The sequence below is a fragment of the Podarcis vaucheri genome, assembly GCF_965113315.1.
Source record: "Podarcis vaucheri genome assembly, chromosome: 6".
Classification (NCBI taxonomy): domain Eukaryota; kingdom Metazoa; phylum Chordata; class Lepidosauria; order Squamata; family Lacertidae; genus Podarcis; species Podarcis vaucheri.
Window position 1 is genome coordinate 34,435,219 of NC_138764.1, and position 27,732 is coordinate 34,462,950.

Here is a 27,732-nt window from a genome sequence, read left to right on the forward strand (position 1 = left end):
ATTTAGCAGTTTCCAATTTCATATTTATAACACCAATATCTTCTTTTAGTTACAAACTTCTTATCTTTACTTCCTGTTCTAATCCATAATATTCATTATTATTAATCTTTTTCTATCCCTAAGCCTAATCTGTTACTTCTAGGAATTTCTTATATTACAATATCTAGCTAGATATTCTTTAAATTTCTTCCAGTCTTCTTGTATTTCCTCTTCTTTCTGGTTGCGGATTCTTCCAGTCAGGTCAGCCAGCTCCAAAAAGTCCATCATCCCTCCAGATGTTTTAGGGACTACAACTCCCATCATCCCTAGCTAACAGAACCAGTGGTCAGGGATGATGGGAACTGTAGTCCCAAAACATCTGGAGGGCAGAGTTTGGCCACCACTACTGTAAAGGGTGGGAGATCCAACTCTGATGGAGCTGTCAAGTCCAGGTACAGCCCCGTTAAATGCCCACACTGAAAACATGGGGTCTGGTCCCCAGGCCATGCCCACTACCCCACCCCCCAGGACTGGCTGGTGCCAAGGATGGTCACAGTAACCCCCGTGGCTGAAGGAAGTGGCATCCTCTGCAGGCCACGTCAGGCGCAAAAGGCTTCCCTGGCTTGGCGGAGAGCCATACAAACGCCGCTCCCTGAGAACAGTGAGCAGAACTTCCTATCATGGAATCTTTTTCACAAGCTTCAGGCGCAACCCCTGATTTCATGGGACATAAAACTGCATAACCTGTTTTAGGCCCACTGTAATTACAGAGAACAAGAACAGCAATGCCTGTTATTTAAGATGCCCAACAACCTTTGACTCTAATTGTTATTTTCAACAGTTATTTACATTGTAAAACAGTAAGCAAGTACTGTAATTTTCCACACCTGGTCTGTAGCCCAGAACATTGTGGTGTGGTTTTTTTTTGAAGACTTAGTAAACAATGGCATAATTACACTGGAGACTTTAATTGCAAACATTAAGAAAGGGGAAATTTTATACTTTCGGGAAACTTTCATAGCAATCTGGTTTCTCCGCACCTCTTAAGATATGAAAGACTACATCATCTAGAGTTCAAAGAAACTTGACTTTTCAGAGGCATATTGTATATATCCTGATGTGGGTTTTCCTCATTTCCTTTTACCATACCATTCATTGATTTCCCCCTGGCTTTTATTGATTTCATGACCTTGGTGGGCTTTGTTGCAGTTATGTGTTGTTGCTTCTGTTTGCTGCTCTTTTGTGTTCTTTAGTTCATTCATGCAACAAGTGTTGGTTTAATTATTTAATGCTGCTTACCACTTTAATTTGGAGGGAAGATAATGCCAGTTAAACATTTTTTTTAAAAAAAAGTGAAATTTTTTAAACATAAAGAGGAAGAGGAAGTAGACAATAGTGAACAATGTAAAATGGGTGTGTTCTTGTTTTTAAATGGAAGAAACTAAAGCAGATTCAAAAGGAAGCTCAGCCAAAAAATTAAAATGTTACAAAAAGAGAAATAAGCACTGCAGGTATCAGCGTTGGTAGTGGGGTTTTTTTGTTTTGCGGTTTCTTTTTAAGTGTGAGGATTAATATGACCACTACTACAAGTAGTTTTATATGAGGACAAATTAACAGGAAGGTCACCAGAAGAAGGCAACAGTTTCAGAAAGAAGAGGCACAGAAAGCAAATAACGAGCGGAGTAGCAGAAATATAGCAGAATGAACAGCAGATTATAAACGCGGGGGGCTGAGCTAAAATTTCATGCGTTAGCAGGAAAGAAGCAGTACAATGATGGAACTAAGAATTGCCTAAAAAGAGGCAGAGTTTGAGAAGAGAAATGGGGATGGCAAACCACAGCAACTAGAGTATTGGCAGGATAACACCCTTCTAGTTCTGTGAGACAGAGGAATGGGGAGCTTGTCGCAGCAGGAGGGGAGGACACCGGAGACTCTTCACTAGCCTGACTCATCTCTGTCTCTTGGCCTCCCTCATCCCACTCACAGGCTCCGGCTTCTGCCTCCGATTCTAGACTTCTCTCTACCACAATTCTTCCTGCTCACTAAATCCTGTTACCTCTTCAGCTTCCGGCAAGCCCTCTCCCCAGTCTTCTCCCTCTGGCCACTCATCATCGTCCCACCACCACCACACCCGGGCTCCGAGCCTCCTTCCCTTGGTGGCTCCCCCCACCATTCCTCTGCATCCAACCGGTCCATGACCCTCCCCATCAGCTGCTGCCAGTCAGTGTAGGCAATACTACGCTAGACAGACCACTGGTCTGATTTAGTATATGGAAGCTTCCTGTACAGTGGAGCCTCATGTTACATACTGCCCTCCTTGGGAACACTTCGGGTTATGAGCTCCGCTAACCCGGAAGTAGATACAGTGGTACCTCGGGTTAATAACTTAATTCGTTCCGGAGGTCTGTTCTTAACCTGAAACTGTTCTTAACCTGAAGCAACACTTTAGTTAATGGGGCCTCCTCCTGCCGCTGCGCCGCCGGAGCACGATTTCTGTTCTCATCCTGAAGCAAAGTTCTTAACCCGAGGTACTATTTCTGGGCTAGCGGAGTCTGTAACCTGAAGCGTATGTAACCTGAAGGATCTGTAACCTGAGGTGCCACTGTACTCCTGGTTGCGAACTTTGCCCCGGGATGTGAACGGAAGTCGCGTGCCGATGGCAGCGGGAGGAGCCATTAGCGAAAGTGCGCCTCATGTTAAGAACGGTTTTGGCTTAAGAACGGACCTCCGGAACGAATTAAGTTCGTAACCTGAGGTACCACTGTATTTCCCTTCCTCACTCCCACCCCCAAGCAATCCAAGTAGGACACTCCAAAGTGCCATTTGTTTTAATGGAAGAGATTTTAGCATCTGCTTACCTCTCCCACAGCCATCGTTAAGGCTTAAATGTGCTTGCAAAATAGAGTAAGTAACGCATAGGTCTCCGTTCTGCTTTTAGGAATGTTGGGCCACATCTTAAAAGATGTTTATCTCGAGTGTATTATTCAAAGAGCAGTCATGCTGTATTCAGAAGTGAATTCAGTGGGGAAGTTACACTGTGATCTTATCTCATGTTTGGAAAAATATCTGTGCGACTTGTTTCCTTACTAATTTTCTTCCTTCTGGTTAAATTCATCTCTGCAAGCGTTCTTGTTCCAAATATTTATTTTAAAATCTGAACCATCTCTTATTATTCATTATTTGGCACATATCCTTTGCCTCTGCAGCAGTTATCAGTTCTGCTGAAATGCTTGTTCTTGTCATTTTGGCACCTGTTTCTGAATTTTAAAAATGTGTTTCCCCCCCAAAAAAAACCACATAGAAAGCATAAAGGGGAATCTATTTAGTTTATAAAAACAGATTATTGGGGTCTTGCAGATTTAACTTAAATAAATCACCATGTTTCAAGTGCTTTTGACTTACACAGTGTGAATAAATCAGTGCACAAGAAAAACAAGGAATGAATCAAAGCTTCCAAGTTAGAAGGCAGATTTATATTATTTTCCCAACTTGCGTACTTTATAATCAGCAAGGCTGCCTTGGCTCTGGATGTATCTGCCAAACAGTTTGTTTTGCTGGCCTCGGAAAAACAGATTCATGAATTATATAAAACCCATTATGTTTTAGCAAAAATCCCTATCCCTATCGCTACGGTCATTAAATTTATCTGGCTCTCACTACAGCAGGGCTCGAGAAATTTCACTGCCAGTATTAAGAACGGAGCTGCGAAGTACTTTTATTTTAAAAGCAAGGCAACCTTCATTAGAGGCTATTTCCCCACCACCACCCATTTCTTTCATAAGCTGATAAGAGAGAGAGAGGTAGAAGGTGCACAGCTATTGTTCAACTTGTAGGCTACTTGCAATTCCCAGAAATAGGATTCCATAAACAGCATTTTACACTGCTATTTAACGTATGGGTTTAACATAAAGAACAGGGAGGTGAAAGTTAAAAAGAAGACTAGTACAAGAGGTTGGATACAAGGGGTTGTATTTCCAACTACTCAGAGGAGACTCACTGAAATTAATGGGCATTGGTTTCAATGGCTGTACTCCAAATACGTCATAGCTAGATGCAACCGAAGATCTGTATTAGAGAGGTGATAGCTAAATGGCATTTTTAAACGACTTAGATTTCCCTGGACGGGGTGTTAGGGGAAGGGTAGGACCTCTGGTGGGGGATAAGTCGTGGGCATCTAACTGTTTTTGGACTACAACTCCCATCATCCCTAGCTAGCAAGACCAGTGGTCAGGGATGATGGGAGCTGTAGTCCAAAAGCAGCCGGAGACACAAGTTCGAGGAACGCTACTCTGAAGGTTCAAAGTGAACATACCCACCGGAAAGAAAACGTCAAGATGTTTGCAAAACCAGTTTCTAAATCTATCCCAGTTTAGGTAGCGTTTTCTCACTGAAGCGTTGTTATAGCATCCACAAGAATATTTACAGGAACAGAGAGGCGGTCTGTTATGATGCAGGGAACTTAATAGAAAAAGACATGGCACTTCCTGTCCTACAGCATCTAGACTGTCTCTCCGTGCCAAAACACCCAAGATGCTCTTTCACTTCTCCTTGCCTCTAGCACAATTTTAACATGTAAACACATCTACTGTGCATACACAAACTCTTTCTTTAAACTTCAAACAGAAATGCAGGAAGTTGCTGAGTTCTGACTCTTTTTATAGGGTGGGGAACCATCTTTTTTTTATTTTAAGTATGCACACTGTGTTCCAACCATTTTCAAGAATATCACATGAAGGTTGTGTTTTCCTTTGTCTACCTACCATAAACTTACAAAAGAATGCACACAGGCTGACATAAACACATAATGCTTTCCTAGGGAACAATTTATTCAGATTAAAATCTAATTCAATCTGGAATTAATTGTTCCAGCCCTATGCGATATATCTATATGCATATATGATATATCTATATGGACTTCTTACTGACAGCATGAAACCAGTTCAGCAAGGCATGAGTTATGATTCCTTTAAACAGAAATGTGGGCTGTTTTCTTTCTGAACATGCTACTGACAGTCAATGCCTTTGCATGGCTGCTCCTCCTTCTAACCAATGAAAAGCAAGCCACAGTGAGGAAGAAGTCCCAAGTTTGGTTCTGGCATAATTCAAAAGGTTATTAAAGAGTTAGAGGGATAAATTATGCCCTTAAAAGCCCTATTCTAAAAACTCTTGTTTCTTACTTGCGATTTCCCTACGGTTTGGAGCCAACGGGTTATTCCCAGCTAAGTTATACTCAACAATAGACCCAGCAAAATTAATCAATTTACTCTGAGTATGACTAACATTGGATATGACTCAATATTTTTATGGTTGCCTGGCTAGGTTTTTTTCGCCTTAATTTTTTGAGTGTTTATTTTATTTTTATTTTTACTGCTGCTTCTGGTTCCATCCCTCCCTCCTCAGGAATTGTTTAACATATATATATATATAATCTTTATATGGATATTTATCTCCAGACCTGCTAGACAGCTTACTACAATTAAAGTAAGTTAACTACACACAGTAATATTCCATAAAAAAAGAGCAATACGACAAAATAGAAGGCGGCTCAGAAGATCAAGGAAATTATTTGCTAGGTAAAACAAAGGATGCACACACAAACACACTATGGGTATACAGTGATGCCTCAGGTTAAGAACTTAATTCCTTCTGGAGGTCCGTTCTTAACCTGAAACTGTTCTTAACCTGAGGTACCACTTTAGCTAATGGGGCCTCCTGCTGCCGCCGTGTGATTTCTCTTCTCATTCTGAAGCAAAGTTCTTAACCCAAGGTACTATTTCTGGGTTAGCGGAGTCTGTAACCTGAAGCGTATGTAACCTGAAGCATCTGTAACCCGAGGTACCACCGTAACATTAAGAACGTGGAGGTAAAAGTTAAGAAGAAAATTAGCATGAGGGGTTGGATACAAGCTGTTGTAGATCCAACTAAACCTTACTCAGAGGAGACTCACTGAAATTAATGGACATTGATTTCAATGGCTCTGCTCCAAGTATGTCTGGGCTAGATGCAACCGAAGATCTGTGTTAGAGAGATGACAGCTGAATGGCATTTTTAAATGACTTAGATTTCCCCGTACGTTTTACCATCCAGTGGAACACGGTCAAACAAACCTCCTGGACCACAGAATTTTGGACTTTGGGGATGATCACTGAAAACACCCCTTCTGTTGTTTCCCATCAACCAAATGACTCTCCTGATCTGTTCACTGGCAAATACGCCCTTGAGATTCAACTGTGCCCTCCATGACTTTAGAACCGTCAGCACCTTGGACAGCAACTTCTCCCTCCCCACAAAAGGGGGGCTTCAAAGAAAGCACGAGGTCTTTGAGGATGGCACAGGCCTCTTTCTTGACGTGTGGCCCACGTCCTACACAGACGTAAGCGTCAGGTAGGCAAAAGCATTTGCACCATCCCTATTAAACTGCATTGCAGGGTATTTGTTTCGACACGAGTATGTCAACAAACTCATTGGCATGCATGGCAGGTTTGTGCTGCGCCATCTCTGCCGACAGGACTATCCTTCAGCTTGCCGTTTAGGTTAGCAGAAATCAGCAGAGGGATGGCCCAGCCATTACAGAAACTTGTGGACACAAGGTGAATGAGTGCCCGTTATCGGGGAAAGTTCACCGCCTACCCTAAGCACATAGCCCAATAGCATATTGTTGGGTTCTCCAGATTCTTCCGGTGCAATCTACTCTACTGACATTATTGGCTCACTTCCGCTTTCAACTTACAGTGAAGTACTCTTGGTGTCGACACACAAAAGAGGTGCTTTTTTTCCTCCCAACCCACTGATGCGTCGTAGCAACTCAGCAGGAAAAAGGAATCCTACTTAGGAATTCGTATTACACTGCAGCTCCATCTAAACTAAACTAAAATTAAGAGTTCATGGTTAAAGTATGCCCCAAATGGCAAGTTCTGTCTTATAGTGTCGAAATTTAGGCAGCATTATACATGGCCGGCCTTCAGGAAGTGCAAGGTTCTGCTGAACGATAAAAGGACTCCTTTGTAGCTGACAAGATGATGAATGAACACACACAGCCATGCAAGGCTACACTACCCACGCCTAAACAGCTTTTCCTTCTTAGGCATGCATTAAATTAAAAGCCAGACCAACAAGTAAATGGTACCCATCTTTATCCCATGAAAATACAAAATTGGAAGCGTCCAAATGACAAAACAGCTCCACGTTAAGACATTTTGTTCCTTTTGTACATCAGGGAATCCCCCAACTGCTACTATCCTAGGTTAAATTGACAGGATCTTTTGAGCTTCCCTGCATACAAGATGAACGTAAACCCAAGCAGTTCAACAAAGCATGGCTAACTTTCTCCTTGGCCAGAGGCTGGGAAATCAAAGGACCATATGCCACATGGTATGCTTGAAGCATGTTAAGAATGGAAACCATCTTCCAAGAAGTCAAAAGCCCACAATTCAAAATAAGTAAGAGAGAGAGTGAGTGAGTGTGATATCAATAACCTCTAGCTTTATTCCACAACCCATGAAAAATAATATTAACTGGTGGGTGGGACTAAGGGAGGGAACTACTGCTCAATACACTTAGGCCAGAGACTGTGCCGATGTTCAATTTTCTATTTAAAAGACATATCAGTGTCTTATAACACTAGGAATAGGCTAATGACTCAACCTGGTGTCTTATGTAGGCAAGCAATTTACAGCCAAATTTAGAAGCATTTCATATTGGTAGCAAAAATATAAGCCCACAGTTTTTAGCACCTGAGAAAAATAGTTCTCCAGGCATTAAAATGAATACAGTCGGACATTCTTGTAAGTTGGACTTGAATGTGTGTGCTGCAAAATTCAATGTGGTTTTCACCCAAGCAGTAGACTGGTGGGGGGAGGCTGCCTAGTCAAGCCTCTTCTTCAATCTCCTCTCCCCCTCCTTGAACAATCCAATAAAGACTTAGCAGCGCTTTGGCAAAGCCAAATATAGAGAACTATTTCGGTAACCTACGGCATAACATTTGACATGCAAACACCCCAGCGCTATTGCATGCAGCTCAAAATGGTACAGTCATCTGCTCTTTGTGTAGACAAGCCCACAATAATAGTACGTTTCCGAGCACAATTCAAAGTGCTGGTGTTGACCTTTAAAGCCCTAAACGGCCTCGGCCCAGTATACCTGAAGGAGCGTCTCCACCCCCATCGTTCTGCCCGGACGCTGAGGTCCAGCGCCGAGGGCCTTCTGGTGGTTCCCTCATTGTGAGAAGCAAAGCTACAGGGAACCAGGCAGAGGGCCTTTTCGGTAGTGGCACCCGCCCTGTGGAACGCCCTCCCATCAGATGTCAAAACGATAAACAACTACCTGACATTCAGAAGACATCTTAAGGCAGCCCTCTTCAGGGAAGTTTTTAATGTATGATATTTTAGTGTTTTTTTGGTTTTCGTGGAAGCCGCCCAGAGTGGCTGGGGAAGCCCAGCCAGATGGGCGGGGTACAAATAAATTATTATTATTATTATTATTATTATTATTATTATTATTATTATTATTATTATTAAAATTCCGATACTTTTAACATCACCAACATATAAAAGCCATAGCCACAGTATGCATTTCTATCCAAACTTTCAAAAGTTACTGTATTTTTTGGTCTATAAGACCATGTATAAGACGCCTCCTATTTTGGGGGACTCAAGATTTAAGAAAACCCACCCATGGCACTATCCGTGTATAAGACGCCTCCTAATTTTGGACATTTTTTTTAGGGAAAAAACCTTAGTCTTATACACGGAAAAATACGGTACTTCCTGTCTGCTGCTGGTATAGTTTGAGGGGAAGCAAAAGTTGGGGACTCATTCAAAGAACCAACTTTCCCCATCATTCTGTGACAGGAAGAATATGCTATGTGACACAAAATGTCATAAACATGCCATCTGCTCCCAGAGATTCTCTGTTAATTCCAAAAACTCAAATTTGAGTCTAAGAGATTTCTAGGGTAAACAGAGCGTTCCTTGGGTAACTGGGCAATGTAGCAGTTTTTGCACCCAATTTCTTTCATTTATTCTTTAAAAACCATGTCAGCGTGTGCTGGGAGAACTACCTCCAGCAAAACTGGTTCGATAAGCTTCTGTCAGGTATGGAAACTAGCAACAGGTGCCTCAGTCATTATTTTGCTACTGTCACTTTTGACTTTTGAGTAGAGATGTACAGCCTGAAGTTTTCAAGGCAAGCTTTCCAAATAGCTCCTGGTGGTCTGAATCCACACAATCACTGGATCTTGCTTTAAATCCTGCTTATAAGGTCTTCACTAGTAACCAGAAGTGGGAGAGAATTATTCCACTCAGGTTAGCCCCATAATGGGGACACCTGAGTCAGCGGTAGCAGTCACATGTCACAGAGGCAACGTGCTTTATGCAACCGCAGGCAGAGAGGCAGAGAATTATTAATTAATGGGAAAGGTTGTGCTCATACAGCTTGCATGAGATGTATCTAAAGTGGGTTAAAAGCTCTAGCTGTCCAATGTGAAAAGTGACCAGTGAAAAATATGGCTACTTTCATAACCAGAAGCTGGGAATAGAAATCAGCCTAGTCATCCCAAACCATCACATGGACGTCTGCATGCACGGAAAAGAAAGATGAAGATTCAGGTTATTGGGGCGTTAGAAATCACAAAGGTGCAGAACTGCAAGACAAACATTTACACAGGAAAAGAAAGCTGAATGAAAGTTCATCCTGCAATAGCTGGCATATCTGATCCCTGTGCTAAGCCCCAAACAAGTGACCAGTGTTAGAACATCAGATATATAACCTACCGTATTTTTCGCTCTATAACACGCACCAGACCATAACACGCACGTAGTTTTTAGAGGAGGGAAACAAGAAAAAAATATTCTAAACGAAATAGTGGATATATGATTTTTGTGGTTCATGCTGTGGCCACAGACATGTGATATGACAGTGAGTTTGGAGTAGCCCAATGCAAAAATCCTGAGGATCCATGTGGATCCATGCTTTGTAACCACGGAGGAGGGAAGGAAGGGGAACCATGGATCCTCTGCTCACGACTGCAGCAGATCTCCCCCGCCACCCGCAGGCATTCGCTCCATAACACGCACAGACATTTCCCCTTACTTTCTAGGAGGAAAAAAGTGAGTGTTATGGTGCAAAAAATACGGTAATTGCCAAATAGCACCTTAAACCTATGTTATGGTCACCACAATGGAATGTCTAGACACCTTTCCCCCCATTGAGGTAGGTATTTATTTATTTATTTATTTATTTATTTATTTATTTATTTATTTATTTTTATTTCACTTCTATACCACTCTATATTTTAAAAAACAAATATCAAGGCTGTTTACAAGACATTGAAACCTTAAATAAAACAATCCAGAATAAAACAAATTCAAGCTGCAAGGAAAATATTTCAGATCCTTCTCTAAGTTACATTTTGCTTTTCCCAGTTGCCATCCTGGCATCCAGAGTTCTGCACATGGGTCGCAACTGGACCCCTGCCAGTTGCAAAATGCGCCTAGCGCCTGGCTAATTTGTAACACTGCAAGTGACTAACGTGTAAAGGACTCACAAAGGACTTTCCATGTGTAGCAGAGATACGCCAGCATTTGCTATGGAGAGGCACATTTCTAAACATGCCATGGATGTGCACCAAGAGAAAAACACCCCCAAGACTGCCTCCCTCTCAACTGAATCCCCCCCACTAGTATTTCAGAATATTCTCTCTCCCCCCCCCCTTCACCTTTTTACAAGTTAGCCAAAGCAAATTCCCATCCACACTGCATAAAACGCGAAGCAACTTTTAAAGGTGGTTTGGATGCAACATGCCAGGCATAATAAAGCGTGGCTTATCAAATGATCATTTTGTGTGATTAGCAAACAGATATAAAACCACAGTTCTCCGTTTGGGGCACAGTGGTTGAAAGACCAAAGAGCTGGAGCCAAAGCTCACTTCCAGCTGGATAAACAATAGTTAATTGAGCCATAAACACTTTGACTAAAACAACCTTAGGGACAGTGATGGATGGGAGTTTTTGCAAAGTCTTCTGCGGTGTAGTCTATTCCACCTTCCTATACGTCCCCCAATTGCACGTTAAGAGGCAGGTAAATATTTAACTACCAAATAAACTCTAGCATTTTGGAAGAAGGATGCAAGTGAAATCATTATTGTGTGGGGTAGAAGCAAAATTCGAGGAAGGTGATAGCCGGAAAGGCTGTGCCTAATTCAGCAATAATTTCAGCCAACAGAACCCCATTTGCAGATTACAAACCTCATTTTGCTTTTTACATCAAAATCTCACCCACAGAGCTCTCTAACAGCAGCTAGTCACTAGGTAAGAAAACTTTTCAAACTGCGGGACGAGGTAACCATGTACAGAATGGCATCTCACAGGCAACCAGTGTTAGAAACTCAGATATTTAAGTTAGGCTGGGGTTGCCCTGTTCAAAAATTAAATCTACACTTCTGACATGGGTTGCCCGGACATTTAAGCGAGCTCTGCCCAGACACTGTTTCCGATGGCCGAAACCAGGCAGTGTCCAGGATATGTATAGCAACCCTAGGGGCCAAATGGCTCCTCCTTAAAACCAAGGTTAAAGGTAAAGGGACCCCTGACCATTAGGTCCAGTTGCTGACGACTCTGGGGTTGCGCCGCTCATCTCGCTTTACTGGCCGAGGGAGCCGGCCTACAGCTTCTGGGTCATGTGGCCAGCATGACTAAGCTGCTTTTGGCAAACCAGAGCAGCGCATGGAAACACATTTACCTTCCCGCTGGAGCAGTACCTATTTATCTATTTGCACTGCGTGCTTTCGAACTGCTAGGTTGGCAGGAGCAGGGACCGAGCAACGGGAGCTCACCCCATCGCGGGGATTTGAACCGCCGACCTTCTGATCAGCAAGCCCTAGGCTCTGTGGTTTAACCACAGAGCCACCCGCGTCCCTAAAACCAAGGTTACATCTGCCAAAACAGAATGTCTAGCTGCCATTTTGGGCCAAGATGGCTCTAGAGTCTTTTTTTAGAAAAAGGATGGACTGTGATTGATTCTCAGTTAAACATCTGGCTAGTTCAGGCGACAAGCTTTGAGGACTTAAAGATGAAAAGTCAGTTTGTCCAGGGACAGTCCACATATATATTGGCCTGTTCCAACCTCTTTTTCTTAATGGTGACACAGACCATTCATAACATAATATGCTTCGCAACTGTGAGCAGGGCAGTGGGGTTGGGATAAGCGAAGGCAAGCTAGAACAATTAACTATACCATTGTTTGCCGCTCCTGCTGAGGCTGCACAGAAAAAGCATTTGGGTTCCTTAAATTCATTCCGATTGTGCTAACAAAACAGAACTGATAGACTTCTAAAGGTGGTTTGCGTGAAGCCTGGTGGCCCGTGCAAAAGTCAACGTGCATCGATGTTTTGCGAGACTGATACAAGCACAGCTCTGCACCTGCTAATGGCTCGCATGTGACTTCTTCCACGTGGAACACCGGCAGCTAGAACAAGCAGAGCAAGTGGCTGCACCTCCAGAGGCATGCATACCAATCAGCCCCTGCAGGAATGCTTTCCAAAATCTTACGGCGGGGAGGGGGACGCACATCCGCAACGCAGCGAAAGACTTTAAAAATTAATGCGCCCCAAAATTGAGTCTATATTCAAATCACGGTCTGATGGTGGCCAGAACACGCAGGAAGAGTCATGTGCCGGTTTTGGCCCCACTCTCTCCACCATCCGAATCTGCCATCTTTATCTGAACAAAAACCATGAAGCAAGGAAGATGGTGTGATAAATTACTGGCGTGGCAAAGCCTGCCTTTTCTTTGGTTGCCATGAGTAGCCGATAGGCTCCTGCCCAGTTCAAAATGGCTCAAGAAACAAAAAGGATCAAAATGAGCACAGTGCTGTTCGAGACAACTCAGTCCTCATCCCTATAGGTTTGCTTAATGTAAAGGTAAAGGGACCCCTGACCATTAGGTCCAGTTGTGGCCGACTCTGGGGTTGCGGCACTCATCTCGCTTTATTGGCCGAGGGAGCCGGCGTACAGCTTCCGGGTCATGTGGCCAGCATGACTAAGCCCCTTCTGGCGAACCAGAGCAGCACACGGAAACGCCGTTTACCTTCCCGCTGGAGCAGTACCTATTTATCTACTTGCACTTTGAAGTGCTTTCGAACTGCTGGGTTGGCAGGAGCAGGGACTGAGCTCACCCCGTCACGGGGATTCAAACCACCGACCTTCGGATCAGCAAGTCCTAGGCTCTGTGGTTTAACCCACAGCGCCACCACAGTCAATTTCCTCATACCACCATCTCCAAACTTCTCCCCCCATTTTTTTTGTTTTGTTTAAGTCTAAAGTGTATGCGTATTCTAAGAAGCTTTGATGTAAGGAAACTTCTAGTACTCAAAAATTACTTCTATAAAACGTTATAGTGTTTGAAATTATCCAGGCGCATTTTGCACCTGGCTTTCGACTACCTGTGACCAAGTGAAGATGTCTGGGCACCAGGATAGCGCCTGAAGTCTTCACCATCTGGAGCTGCATGCCTAGGGATCATTGGATCGGGGCTGTTTTCACACAGTAATGCCCCATTCTGTAGAATTCTATCCGTTCTATTTTACCTGCACAATAGGAGTGACTTTCTGGAACCAATTTTCTTTTTCTCTACAGCCTGCGCAGGAACAGTCACCATGAAGGAAAACGGGTCGGAATAGGCCGATATATACGTGGACTGCCCCTGGATCAAGCGACTTTTCTTCTTTAAGTCCTCAACGCTCTTAACCTAGCTCAAGGTTGTCCTCTGAAGTAGCCAGATGTTTAACTGAGAATCAATCGCAGTCAGCCCATCCTTTGAAAAACAAGAGCCATCTTGCCCCAAAGTAGCAACCAAGGACATTCTGTTCTGGTGGCTGTAACCTTGGTTTTATTTAACTATTTGGCACCTAGCTTATTTATCTGAGTTGCTAACACTACATGAGAGAAGGAAGAGAGAGTTCTTGGTGGAAGCTTTATTTCCTACCCATGATCATGAGATTACAGACCTGAGATTCCCACTAGGTCATGTAACCTGGACCAGAGTCAGCACGTTTTACCCTAATATACTTACTGCATAATCCTCTAAATGCTTACTCAGAAGAAAATCCCACGGTGCATGTTCCCTAGAATAAGCATGTTAGCATGGCAGCCTTAATTTGTGGGACAGGGATGGGAACTTCCCTTGCATAATCAGAAGCCATTTATTTTCTCGTAGCTTTAGCAAATGAAAGCCTGTCTCGGTGATAAGCTATTCAAAGCAAAGCCCGCTGCCAAGGTTGCTTCCAGGGATGGGGTCAGGAGAAAATGCTGCAAATCAACAAGGCCTCCGAGTTTTAAGGTCAGACTCAAAGAAGAACCTTGTTGCTGAACTCATTCTCACCCCTCTTCCTTTATATTCCTTTTCCAAGCCACACAAAAGACCACAGCGGTAGATTTTGCTAGCTGCATCATCTGTGATCACACTCACACATGGTTTAGGTGCATGAAATAACACAGACAATCAATATTTTTTTAAAAAAATAAGATAAAATTGCAGGACACGACTTACATAAACAACAGGGCAGACAGGATAGCCAGAGTGGCAAATAATCAAGATGCCTCTGTCACAGTCATTAAAACTTGCGTAACTGACCCAATAATACGTTTTTCTCCAAGCTTCGCATCACATCTTATGAAACTTCCTGTCATTTTTCAAAAGGGTGGGAAGAGAAAATTTAACAACGAAAAAGGTAATCTGCTACTTGTTTGTTGGTTCCAATTGCTCCAATTGTCCCAATAGGATGATCCGGGCAAAGGAAAGAAATACATTGGGTTTGGGATTTTAAAACTACTTTTAAATTTAAGAATCTCAAGATGTGATCATTTTCTTGTAACTGTGCATCACAGAATATATACTTGCAGGACCTGCAAAACCTGTGTGTGTGTGTGTGTGTGTGTGTGTGTGTGTTTGTGTGTGTGTGTGTGAGAGAGAGAGAGAGAGAGAGAGAGGGGGGAAGGAAGGAAGGAAGGAAGGAAGGAAGGAAGGAAGGAAGACAGACTGTTATTTGCCTGTATTTTATAATGGCAGAAGACTCAAAAATAATGTTCAGGGAAACAGGTAACTGAGGCTAGGATTACTGAGATTCTAAAACCCTGCACAATTTAAAATTACAAAAACAAGAGCTTAGGTATTCTGAAATACCAACATCTATTACTATTAACAGCAGGCTATCTGACCTTCCTTTTGAGAAAGACAAAACAGAACAGTTTCACTGCTAGCCAAAGTATTTACATCCTGTTGTAGCTTCTGCTTTGTTTTGACAGTTTTCTGTATATGATCTCTCTCTCTTTCTGCCTGTCTTGCACAAGTTCAAATCCAGCAAGTCTTTATACCATGGGCAGAAATAGGCAACGAGCTTTCTGTATGAACCGCAGTTCATGCACACATGCATACACAGACACAGTGCAGAGAAAGTCACACAGGTCAATTGTCCTGATTTTTTTAAAAAAAATAAAAAACACCACTTTTCCTAACTTCAAAACAAGCTAAAAAAGAGGTAAAGTTAAAGGACCCCTGACAGTTAAGTCCAGTCGCAGACGAATCTAGGGTTGCGGTGCTCATCTCATTTTACTGGCCAAGGGAGCCGACGTACAGCTTCCAGATTATGTGGCCAGCATGACTAAGCTGCTTCTGGCGAACCAGAGCAGCGCACGGAAAAGCCGTTTACCTTCTCGCCGGAGCAGTATCTATTTATCTACTTGCACTTTTTTTGCTGTGCTTTCGAACTGCTAGGTTGGCAGGAGCAGGGACCGAGCAACGGGAGCTCACTCCATCGCGGGGATTCGAACCACCAAGCTTCTGATCGGCAAGCCCAAGAGGCTCAGAGGTTTAAACCACAGCTCCTTTAATGCTGACATTCCTTATCTTCAAATCATGCTGTGCCCCTCAAAAACTAGTAAAGCGTAAGTCACAATATTGTACTATCTCCAGAAAGTTAAGATACCCACCTTTCCCATCAATACGACAGTTACCGGTAGTTACCTAGCGACTGAAACACACCCATATGCCCTGCCAGGATCAAATTCTGCCCTCCGCTGAGCACCTTTATAGTGTACTTATACCCATACATTTCCAGCTGCAGATCACAGAAGAGGCAAGAAGCCAAGACAACATTGCTGTCCCCCCCCCCCACTTAGCCTTATTGCTTTTCTCCCACCAGAAGTGCCCATTAGAATTACCAGTCATTAGGCATCCCAATTCAGAAGCCCCAATTTAACTCTACAACTACATTTTCTTTCGGAATAGCTTCAGAGGTCACTGAAGAAGAACACCAGACAATGGAGCACAACAAGACTCATTTCCGCACAGCGTTCGAAATTAGCAGGGCGCCAGGAGCTTTTTTGTGCCTAAGGAGTCTCCGTTGGCGAGCACCTCCCAAAGTCTGGGTGCCTTTTTTTGTGCCTGGCTGACACTCAAGGATTACTGAAATGTATGTGCTTTGAAATATCAGGGTATATGTTAAGGATGGACAACATGTTAAGGGGTTTTAACAATAAAGAGTAGAGTGTTTTGAAAACTGAAGTGTGGTACTAATATTTTTATTGTCAACACCAAATTAAACATGTACAGTGGTACCTCGGGTTAAGTACTTACGTAATTCGTTCCGGAGGTCCGTTCTTAACCTGAAACTGTTCTTAACCTGAAGCACCACTTTAGCTAATGGGGCCTCCTGCTGCCGCTGCGCCGCCAGAGCATGATTTCTGTTCTCATCATGAAGCAAAGTTCTTAACCCGAGGTAATATCGGTATTTCTGGGTTAGCGGAGTCTGTAACCTGAAGCGTATGTAACCTGAAGCATATGTAACCTGAGGTACCACTGTATTCAGATATTGACAATGTGTCACTTATGTGAATTGTGTATTAGTTCATGCTTATCGAAATAATAAATAAAAAGTGTTGCTCACCCCCACAAATGGCGACTAGACATTCTGTTTTTGGGTGCCAACCCAGGTCTCAGGAGCCATTTGGCTCCTCGTTTTTCTATCCCAGTTTCTAACACTGCTTCCACACTGAACCAAGAGTGCTGCTTGCTCAACAGGGAAGTTGTGCTGGCTGTACACACAGATACAACCTGAACAGGTTCCTCCACACAAAGGTTTCCCTTCGAGTGTTTACAGTGGTGCCCCGCAAGACGAATGCCTCGCAAGATGAAAAACCCGCTAGACGAAAGGGTTTTCCGTTTTTCGATGCGCTTCGCAAGACAAATTTCCCTATGGGCTTGCTTTGCAAGACGAAAAGTCTTGCAAGTCTTGCTATTTTTTCCGCTTTCCCCCCCCCCTTTTTCTAAGCCGCTAAGCCACTAATAGCCTTTTAGCCGCTAAGCCACTAAGCCACTAAGCCTTTAATAGCCGCTAAACCGCTAATAGCGCTAATCCGCTAATAGGGTTGCTTCGCAAGGCGGAAAAACCGCTAGACGAAGAGACCCGCGGAATGGATTATTTTCGTCTTGCGAGGCACCACTGTATAAGCAGCAGAAGGCAGAGACATTTGAGAGGACTGTGCTCCTACAGTAACGTCCCAAGCCATTCGCAGAAACGACTAGCTCGCCTGCCTAGGTGCAACTTACAAAACAACAACAACGGTTTGCTTCCGTCAGGGGAACTCCCAACCAGCCTCCCTGCCCTATGTGGGAAAGAGCAGCAAAGGTACAAATTACCAGCTACATTCCAGAACATCGCCTTGTTATCTACAAGCTCAAAACAGTTCTTATGGGACTGAGCTTATCCTGCAAAACACACAATAGCTGAAGAAGTAAAGATAAATAAACGCCGCATAATTGATCTCCAGAGCTTCCAGTGAAACAGCAAAGTTCACTGCAGGTTCTGTGAACAAAAAGGCAGCGTTTTTCAAAACCTGGAAATCTGGAGAAAACGAAAGAAGCCTCAGAGGTGGAAGACTAGAATGCGGCTCAGCGGCTACCCTCCCCCTAAGATCGACTTTTCTGCATCTTAAATCTAGGTACTCCCTCTTTACTTACCTTCAGCTGTAAAAAAAAGAAAAGAAACAGACCACTGTTCTTCATTTTTCTCCAGCTGCCTTTTAAAATGTGGGATTATAGAGATGAGAATGCTCAAAGCTTTAAACCTGGTTTTGTTTAGGATTACCGTAGCTCTCCCTACTCCCAAAGGGTCTTGTTAAAAGGCCAAGCCAGGGCATGAAGATTGTAATAATGATGGTGATTAATCTGGAATCCTCAAAGCATCCAACTTATTAATTTTTTTTTTTTGGGGGGGGGAGGAATTTCTAACCTGTCCTACTCCCAACAGGCTAGAATAGCTAGACCACTTAAAATAGCATATCTATTCAATATACTGCAGTATATTATATTCAGAATTAGCTCATATGATTATGCAGGCATAAGATGGTATAGCCACAAGATTATATAGGAATATGTTGGCTGAAAAGCATTCTTTTTAAGCCTACGTGCTATGATCCAGCCCCAGAACTTGATTAAGTACGTTAGCCGCAATCTAGAAGCTGCAAAGGTGGTGGCGTTTTCAGATTCATTGTGAAATATTTGTATTTGGTGCTTATGATCACAGCATCATCTTTGGGAGAAGACTTCTTTTCCCCTCCAGGGTCAACACGTATCCTAAACATTGTGTGAATATCCACACCTCCAAAACTATCCCAGTTAAGATATTCCAGGCTTAGCCTGGAGAACCTTTGCAATCGCTCATAATCCTAGTCTACATGCCCTCGTAGTATCAGTTTGACACATGAACAGCACAGCTATGAGTTCCAGTCACTTTTTTTGGATTCGTCAATGAGGACCACTGATCTTGCCTCACTGATCTTGCAAAAGACTTCCACAGTTTGGAAGACTTGCATGCGTTTTGACTGCATTCTGACGGAGTCTCACAGAAGAGATTTTATCTGGCCACTCTTCAGGAATCTTCCCAGCTGCCCACCATGGTATTACTAGCACCAAATTCTTCTCCAGGGCCAGAAGCTGAGAGAAGGGGTGAGTGTGGGGGAGCCTGGTGCTGACCAACCCATCTTCATACACCCTTCTCCACTGGGAAGGAGAGCAGAGACATATATGATTTTGTTGTGTTATATTTATATCCTGCTTTTTGGCCCAAAGGTCTGCAAAGTGGTGATGGGCAGGACCGAGGCAGAAAACACTAAGATCATGGGGGAAAGGAGAAATGAAAGTTTAGAAATTAGAGGGAGCAGCTGCTTTAACAATGCAAAAACAACAGAAACCACAAAAGCTCTCTTCTCAAAGGTGCAGGCTACAGGCAGGAGTTAAAAACAAGGAGCAGCATTCCTCTCAAGACAAGGTATTGACTTTTTGGGTGGGTCTGCCTGCTGGTTCAGAGCAGCAGTTCTTGCCTGAATGAGTTTGGTCCTCAAGGAAAGTCCTGGCAGGCCAGCAGTGTTCGAAACTCCCATTGTTCCAGGCGCATTTTGCAACAGGGAATTCCATCAGTGTGAGCCGTTTCTGAGCTCTGGGCACAGTACTGCGCCTAAGATTTCCAATTAAAACTGCAGAGTGGAAGGAAAGGGAGACCTTTTTCTGCCTCCCAACTTCCAGCTACTCTCTGAAGACTGGAGAAGCGACCCTCTTAAAAATATTAGTGATGTGGAATCAGCTTTGTATTCTTGCTATTAAAAAGTGTTCCTAGAAATTTCGTCGTTGTGCCCACAACCTTGGTTTAAGGTCCTAGATTTCAAATCTCAGTTTCTAACACTGCAGGTCAGATACAGCAATCGGAGTCTTCATTTCCTATAGAAAATAGCTAAAGGTAGAATAAAAAGATAAAGAGACCCCTGACCATTAGGTCCAGTCGTGACCGACTCTGGGCTTGTGGTGCTCATCTCGCTTTATTGGCCGAGGGAGCCGGCGTACAGCTTCCGGGTCATGTGGCCAGCATGACTAAGCCCCTTCTGGCGAACCAGAGCAGCACATGGAAATGCCATTTACCTTCCCGCCGGAGTGGTACCTATTTATCTACTTGCACTTTGACGTGCTTTCAAACTGCTAGGTGGGCAGGAGCAGGGACCAAGCAACGGGAGCTCACTCCATCGCAGGGATTCGAACAGCTGACCTTCTGATCGGCAAGTCCTAGGCTCTGTGGTTTAACCCACAGCGCCACCCGCGTCCCCAAAGGTAGAATAACTATAGTTTAAAAGCTACTCACAAGTAGACTGGGCATGTTTATTATCTTTACTGACATGTGAGCAATCGCGCCACCAAAAGAGGTCATTCCCCCCTCCCGACTCACTGTAAAACTCAAAACAGATTTAAGTATTTCCCCCCCATGACCAAAGTAATTTCCATGTACACACCCTTAACACTCTTGAATTACAGAGTACGGCCAGGCATCTGCTTTCTTCCACAATTCCAGATGTTTAAGCAGATTTGTTACAAACAAACAAAAAAGGAACTGGGAGTTCTTTTCCAGAAGTGTTTGGCATGCCATAGTTCCAGCCGGAACTCTAGCTTAAAGTTGCTCTTGGGGACAGGATGAAAATGGACAGACTGTGTTGAACAGATTCTTTGGCAGGGAAAAAAAATCAAAGCAGCTCTTCCCAGAAAAAAATTTGCAACCCTGCTATCAGTTAACTTTCTGCATGCTTGCTAGCTGTTAAAAGCAGAGGAGCCCTGATGTTAAAGAAGCTGATAACTCTGCCAGATCAAGGAATGCAATCCAACTAGGCCCCACTGATTTTAAATGCAGTCCGTCAGGCTAGACTGCAACCTACAAACATTGCTTGCACAGAGGAAGCACGTTCCACTAAATTCAATGGGATTTACTCCCAAGTAATTGGGTATAGGGTTGCACCATTTGCTATCTCTCTGCACACTTTAGCACTGCTTGGGTAGACAATTGCTAATGATTTACTGTTAGTTAACTTCAGCAACTACCACAGCTAACATTTTACCCGCCCCCAGTGGGGGAAATGCAGTAAAATGTACGTTCACTACCCTTAAAATTCATCTGCAATTATGGGCACCCTGGTTAGCTTCTGCTGAAATGACAGTTGCAAGATTTGGAGTTGGCTATAATAGTCTCCATCTCCATTCACCCTTATGTGTTACAAGACAGTCTGCACAAGGAAACTTATCCCGGACAATGTTTTAAGAGAAGAAATAAGGTGAGATTTTAAAAATTAGAAAATATAGCTGGAAGAAAAGGAAAGTTGTCACCAGGAAAGTTACTGGAAGAATAACTCAGTGGAGAGAGGAAGAGTAAAGTATGTCCACAATTTTATTCAGGTAAAAACCTATTTTGGTGCTAGAACATTATATAAGCAACTACCGATCCACCCAAAATAATTGTCGTCACCAAGAGTTTTTCCAGAGAAAACAGCATGAAATGTCTGTACATATCACAACCTTACATCAGTTGCTCCAAAATGCAATTGGGGATATATATATATCTCTATATGTATATAGATATATATACCTTGTTTCCTTGTTTGTTCTCTGTTTACTAACATCACACACTCAAAACAAAAGGTCTCTGTACAAAAACAAATTAATAGCACCAATTAACCCCTGGGTTTGGAGAAACACAGGAGAGCAGACCTGGGCAAAAACATGCCCAGTGATGCTTCCCTCAATTCCTATTTCGGTGCAAAGAAAGGGGGTGGGGGCTTGTCCCGCCCCCCCCCCAACTCAGGCCTTGCTCACCTATATCAAGCACTCACACCTTGCCAGTCTCCACTCAGCTCTGCCAGATTACAAGACAGCTTGCAAAAGTCTGCAAATGGAGGAGACCATGCGAACTGTTGTGGCATCACTCATTGCAGCAACATCCTAGCAAGCATCAAAACACGGACCCTTGTTTACTGCAGTTAATAGCATTATTGGCATCTTATATGGAGCTATATTCCATTTTCCGGATATTGCTGCCCCCCCAAACTGTATTGATATATCGCATACGTGTAATTATTATGATTATTATTATTAGTAATAATAATAAAAATCAGCTGATTTGGAATAAACGTCAGGCTGGCTTTTGTTTCTTGCAACTCTAACAGGACAGGATGCAATAGGGAGCGGGGAAAGAGAGCCCTCCCACACCCTCAAAGAACTTTGCACCGGAAAACCTCCTCCTTTGAAATGCACCATCACACACACACCAAAAAAATATTAGAGAGAAACACACTCAACCTGCCGGGTCGTCTTTCCTTCTGCACCGCTTGACGGGGAAGAGGTGGCCAAGGCGATGGCAGGCCCTCGCTCCGCACCCACCCACCCCGCTTTTGAAAATAAAAATAAAAATGGAATTGATTACGATCTGGGGGGTGGCGGGAGCAAAGGGCAGCCGCGGCGCCTGCTCTCCTTATTCTCCCAAGCGGCCCTCGCAGCTCGGCGCCGGTCGCCCTCCTCCGGCCCGAGCCGGTTCGCCCCGGTGCTGCACGCGATTCCCCTCCCCGGCCGGCAGCATCGTCCTCGGGGGGCTGCGCGGGCGCGGGAACAAAGGACCGGCGGCGGCGGCGGCAGCAGCAGAAGCAGCCGGCGCTCGCAGGCTGGAATAAGCCGGTCTCGGGGAAGCAGGCTCATTGCGAAGCCCCCATGGAGGACTACGGCGCGCCGCTCCCGAGCCGGGCTGTGCGTCGGGGGCGCGCCGATGGGCGGCGCGCGTGTGTGCGCGCGCGCGGCGGCGGCGCCTTTGCAAGCTCGGCAGGGACGGCCAGGCGTGCCAACTTGGCCCCGCGATCGTGGGTGCCCATGGGGAATTTTGTGGGTGCTCGGGCATACAGGGAGTTGCCACCAATGGCAGCGGGCGCCATGCAGCGGGCATGGCCCTGGCAGCAAAAATTGGTGGGTGCCCGGCCCCTTCATGGGGAATTTTGTGGGTGCTCGGGCACCCAGGGAGCTGGCACTTAAAGCACTTATGGCAGCGGCTGCTTGCAAGCGCCGGAGGTGGCGGGCGGACGCTTGCACAGCTTGCAGGAGCCGTCGAGCAAACGGTGGCCGTCCGGGACCTGTTTTTCCCCGCTGCCCGGCCTTGGAAAAAGCTGCAGTCCAGGAGGCTTCTGGGGAGAAGCGAGGAGCGCGCCGCAAAGAAGGGGGCGAATATCCCAGCCATGGGTCACGCCGGGGCAGCCCTGCGCAGCGCTTCCTGCGGAGAAAGGAAAGGGGGAGAGGAGAAAAACAACAACCCAGGTTGCACTCCGGTTCTCCCCCCCCCCCATCAATCTGGAGCAAGGATCTCCCCCCGCCCAGCACCGATCCGCCGCGATCCACTCAGGCCACCCCCACCCCAATCACGCGCCGGTCACACACTTTGCGCACAGCCCTCGGAAGTTTCCCGTCGGTGGCGGCGCCGCTGCTTTGCCTCGCCGGGTCTCCAGACTCAGACTGGTTTCCCCGGGCAGGATGGCCGAGTGCACCTTGCAAGATGCGGCAAGGCGGGAACTAGCAGCCTGGGGCCCATTGCGGCGAGCGGAACTCCCTCTCCACGCCGGCTGCTGGTTTTGCAGAAGCGGCTGCATAGGCACACCGCACCGGAGCGTGCATGTCTGCTTGCATAACAGTTTCTTGAGAGGGGAGGAATCGTGCCCCAGAAGTGTGTGTGCAAAGAGTCCCCCCTCCACCAACCCTTTATAAAACTAAAGTATGGTTAGGGACGCGCCCCTTGGCCTGCAATCCAGCCAGGAGCTCGGATGGTTCTGGATTCATAACGCCGATATTTGGAATCCCCTCCAAAACTGTGCCAGAACAAGCAACCATGCGCCAGAGCAAATCTTGCCGGCTGCATAGTTCTGTTGCTCCAAAGAGAGTGTCATGTACATGAGGAAGTGTGGGTCATGCATTCCTTCAGGACAATGCCTACCCCCAGGGCCATGAGGTAAGGCGACGGTCTCAGATGACAGGATGGGGAGGGGCAGCAGATTCCAATGTTGATCTTTCTCTCTTCCTATGCCTCACTCACCCCTTCTTCCCTGGCCAGGGCAGGAGGCACCATTTTGGGGTTCACTTCAGATGCCAAAAGTTTTTGGGTGGGCCCCGGTGATTTCTTACACAGATATTAAAATGTTTCCATTTAAATGTCAAAAGAAGCCTTCCAAAGCCACTGTAAATTTTGCAGGCCAACCATCCCTGAAATCTCCTCACCTTCTTGTAGGCCAGGTGATGGAGACCCCCATGGCTCTCTAGGGATTGCTGAGCTCCAATTCCCACCAGCTCCAATTCCCACCAGCTCCAACCGTGGTGGCCAATGATGATGGTCCAGCAGGACCACTGGTCCTCTGCTCCTGCCACAGGCTCATCGCTTTCCCTAGCACTTAGGTTTGAAGGAGCCAAGGTGTGGCCTCACACCTGTCTAGGCTAAATTTGCAAACCAATATAAGGATGGAGGAGGAGGGGGACTAGCAGCCTTATACAGGCTGCCTTGGTATTATGATACAGCTAGCTACAGTTTAGCCTGTCCCCAGCTCCCCTCTCCGCCTGAACTGCTTACAATCACAGAAGCAGCTGTCCACAGTGTAGCAGACTAATGCTTATCACGCCTGTAGTACTGCAAATAAGTTACAGGTATGGACAGGAAGTTCAACTGACTGGCAAGGGAACAGTGCAAGTCAATCACACTTCCTGTTTGTCAGATGTCATGAAGGGACAGAGGGTGCTTACTGGAAATATGCTGTTAAGGTGAAGGTGACTTTACACATTTTTTAAGCCTCTTTCTCCACTCACAATGGGCAATACTGAAATCAACCTGTCAACCTAGCAGTTCAAAAGCACGCCAAAAAGTGCTAGTAGATAAATAGGTGGCTCCCTCGGCCTGTAAAGCGAGATGAGCGCCGCAACTCCAGAGTCGTCTGCAACTGGACTTAACTGTCAGGGGTCCTTTACCTTTTAGGGTGCCACGGCACTGATATAACCTATTGTTTTTCTTTCAGAGACCTTAACACTTTGCCCCTTTTGTAAAAACCCTGCCACCATTTTTACTGGTGCCACCACTCCTAGGTGGCCCAAGGGAAGGTCTTGAATTATCATGACTGGGGGGCACCCAACAGGATTGGTGCTTTCAACCTCTGTCCTGCCTTCAGATAGGTAAAAAAGGAGACACTCCCTTAGCAGATACACATTACAGTCGCAACAAGTAGGCAATTCCACCCCCCATAACAGTAGGGAAGTGGATATGTGTGTTTATTTAATTTTGTGCACATCACAAGGAGGTGCTACAGATAGCAACAGGTCCCTACAGAATGCTTTTAACGTAGCCTGTAGCAACATCAAATGTGCATCTGTAAAGCACACAATGCAGATTCCACATACGAACCTAAGTTTTCAGCAAACATCCCCAAAGCTTAACTCTGCTGAAAAAGAAGAATAAATTCTCGGTACTGTATAGAACTTTGTGACGTATCTTCCAGACTCAAAGGAAACAATTGGACCACTCTTCAAGATGAAAAGATCATTTGCATGTAAGAACTTCACACCTCTTCAGTGAAAGCTGAGTGCTTCCTAGTTTTCTGGGATATGATATCTTCATTTTTAACTCTGTTGCAATATACAATGCAAATAAGAAGGGAAATAACACAGGCAGAATTAAATGAAATTAGGAAAGTCACAAAAACAGGATTACATTCACCTGGGAGGACAATCAGACCTGATGTAACAACTGAATCAACAGAGTTGTTAATTCATGACTGCAAACCGAGAACAACTGAAATTATAAACAAATGCTTGGAAGCCGTAATTGCAAGTTTTCACAATGCAATAATAATGTTACATCTTATCCAAGCTCTCTTATATGACTAAAAGAGGTCCACTGCAAATGGTTGCAGTGGCATTTGCTGCCTTATAAACCAAGTCTTTCCCAGCGATTGCAACAAGTACGCTTTTGTACGTGTATACGAGAAATAAACTTAATAAGCAGCTTGTGGTGTTTAGGCTACAACACTCCTAAACCTGAAAGGCTATAGAAGCCTTCTTGATTTACACCATCATTAAAAGAAGTACATGGCTGAAACCTGTCCTGGAGGAAACCGCGCCCAACCACGATGCTTTGAAAAGGTATTTTCACCCAGACTCAGAAAATAACTTGGTTCATTCCAAACCAAATTGAGCCTGGTTGCAGTCCAAGGGAGCTTCCAAACCCCAGCAGCAAGGAGGGAGAGGGTGTCCCTCTCACCCTCCACTCACTGGCATATCCCAAAGCCTAAAAGGGAGCGGGTGGCGCTGTGGTCTAAAACAGTGTTTCCCAACCTTTTTTGGGCAAAGGCACACTTGTTTCATGAAAAAAATCTCGAGGCACACCACCATGCCAGATGGGGAAAGGTCACTTTTTACTTTTGTTAAATAAAAAAAAATAGTAACAGCATAGAAGGTAATGGTTAGGCTAGCATCCCTCTTCCAAATATGCTAGGTTTTTATTTGCAGGGACTGTTCTACATGGGAAAGCATTCAGCACTGTCATTCTCCCATCTGCCATCTGAATTGGTACTATTCTGAGTCAACTTACTCTGCTGCATGTGTAGATGAAAATGGCACCAAGTGTGGGGGAGGGGGCAGAACAGGTTTCAGATACAGGATATTAAGCATACACGTACTTCAGATTGAACTGGTTGCTTGCTTTGCAAGTTTTCATTTCCCAAATGACTGCCTTGGCAAGCACAATACCTACCAGGCTCAACGCTGGTCTCGCGCTGCCGCTTCCCGCGCTCTCAAGGACCCAGGAGGAGGAAGGCGTGAAGGGAATCCCGAAGGCGCGAAAACCTCGCGCATGCGCAGGCCTTCCGCCTGTGACAGCCCAGTAGGCCGGCCAAAGCGAGCGGCGATGGGATGTGGGAGGGAGCTCGCTCGCCGCCCCGCGTGTGCCTATGTGGGGCACGTTACAGCCCCGTGACGTCAGCGCCACGCAGGCAGCCAGGCAGGCAGACGGCGAGAGCCCTGCGCTGGGCGGCCTCTCCTCGCCCCCGCCGCCCCGCCTCTCGCCACCCGACTCGCCTCCCTCCCACGGCACACCAGGCAACGTCTCGCGGCACACTAATGTGCCGCGGAACACCAGTTGGGAAACACTGGTCTAAACCACTGAGCCTCTTGGGCTTGCCGATCGAAAGGTCAGCAGTTTGAATCCGTGCAACAGTGTGAGCTACCGTTGCTCTGTCCCAGCTCCTGCCAACCTAGCAGTTCAAAAGCACCCCTCTATACAAGATTGGATCCAAAAGCTGACAGAATATGCCGAATTAGATGGTTTATCGGAAAAGATAAAGAATAAATCAAAACAGGAATTTGTTTCTAAATGGGAGGTTTTTAAAGAATATCTGAAAAATAAATATAGTAGTTTAAATTCTGTTGCAGCATTCGAGGAACTTCAGTAATAGTTGCTAGGTAGATAGAAGAAATTAGATTTATTGAGAATAAGTTTAATTATGAAAATGTGTATTGGCAATAAGTAATATGAATTTGAAATATGGAATAGACGGGAAGTTGGGTCTTTAGTGTTAAGACCAATAGATGTTTTATTGTTTGACAAGAAAATTATGTGTCTATGGTTATTTTTGTAAATTGTGTGTAATTTGTATTTGTGTTTCTTTGTGTGTGTTTTTGTTGTTGTATAAATAAAGATTTTTTTTAATAATAAAAAAGCACACCAGTGTGAGTAGATAAATAAGTACTGCTGTGGCGGGAAGGTAAATGACTTTTCTGTGTACTCTGGTTTCCATCACAGAAGTGGTTTAGTCATGCTGGCCACGTAACCTAGAAAAGCTGTCTGCAGACAAACACCGGCTCCCTCGGTCTGAAAAGCGAG

At 44.9% G+C, this 27,732-nt stretch overlaps 1 protein-coding gene across 6 annotated transcripts in view; it reads right to left on the minus strand.

The window, feature by feature from the left end:
• Positions 1–27,732, minus strand: part of LRRC8D (leucine rich repeat containing 8 VRAC subunit D) — a 75,798-nt gene that overhangs the window by 22,968 nt on the left and 25,098 nt on the right. The window contains exon 1 of one of the 6 annotated variants that reach the window (XM_082227837.1): positions 23,259–23,377. The exons of 1 other annotated variant lie outside the window; for it this stretch is intronic. The gene's annotated coding sequence lies outside the window, so the exon portion shown is untranslated. Of the gene's footprint in view, positions 1–22,134; positions 22,575–23,258; positions 23,378–27,732 lie in introns of those variants that run through there. 4 more of the 6 variants (XM_082227838.1, XM_082227836.1, XM_082227833.1 and 1 more) reach the window with 4 other exon arrangements.